The sequence below is a fragment of the Schistocerca cancellata genome, chromosome 5 (assembly GCF_023864275.1).
Source record: "Schistocerca cancellata isolate TAMUIC-IGC-003103 chromosome 5, iqSchCanc2.1, whole genome shotgun sequence".
In the NCBI taxonomy this organism is placed as follows: Eukaryota; Metazoa; Arthropoda; class Insecta; order Orthoptera; family Acrididae; genus Schistocerca; species Schistocerca cancellata.
This window is the reverse complement of record NC_064630.1, coordinates 458,154,738-458,155,367: the sequence shown is the minus strand read 5'-3', so window position 1 is coordinate 458,155,367 and position 630 is coordinate 458,154,738. Positions and strand designations below refer to the sequence as shown.

General features: G+C 47.1%; 1 pseudogene; it reads right to left on the bottom strand.

Moving 5' to 3' along the window:
- Nucleotides 1-267: 267 nt before the first annotated feature.
- LOC126189328 (5S ribosomal RNA) lies at nt 268-385 on the bottom strand (annotated as a pseudogene).
- Nucleotides 386-630: the final 245 nt, after the last annotated feature.

Sequence of the window (630 nt, the reverse complement as noted above, 5' to 3'; positions counted from 1 at the left end):
TTTATTTAGATGTACCTTAAGATGCAACTCTAACATTGTGAAATCAGTAACTACTACTAAAAGAAAGCACTCCATCTTCTGGCCATAAGTGGCTCATCGGGACCGTCCGACCGCCATGTCATCCTCAGCTGAAGATGCGAACAATAGGGCATGTGATCAGCACACCGCTCTCTCGGTCGTTACGATAGTTTTCTTTGACCGGAGCTGCTACTATTCGGTCGAGTATGTCCTCAATTTGCATCACGAGGCTGATTGCACCCCGAAAATCGGCAACAGCGCATGGCGGCCCGGATGGTCACCCATCCAAGTGCTGGCCACGCCCAACAGCGCTTAACTACGGTGATCTGACAGGAACCGTTGTATCCATTGCGGCAAGGCCGTTGCCGCGGTAATACTATTAAAGGATCATAAAGCAGCTGTTTGTGGTTTTATTTTTCGGGAATGCATACCTTCAGATGTGGGCGCCCATATTAAGAAGGGGCGGTCAGTAAGTAGGGCAACAAATATTTTCCTGAAAGCAGGTTTGTTTTCCTCAGAATTACAACACACGTTATTCCCCATTCTTTTGGCTACAAAAGGGGGCGGTCAGTAAGTAGGGCAACAAATATTTTCCTGAAAGCTGGTTTGTTT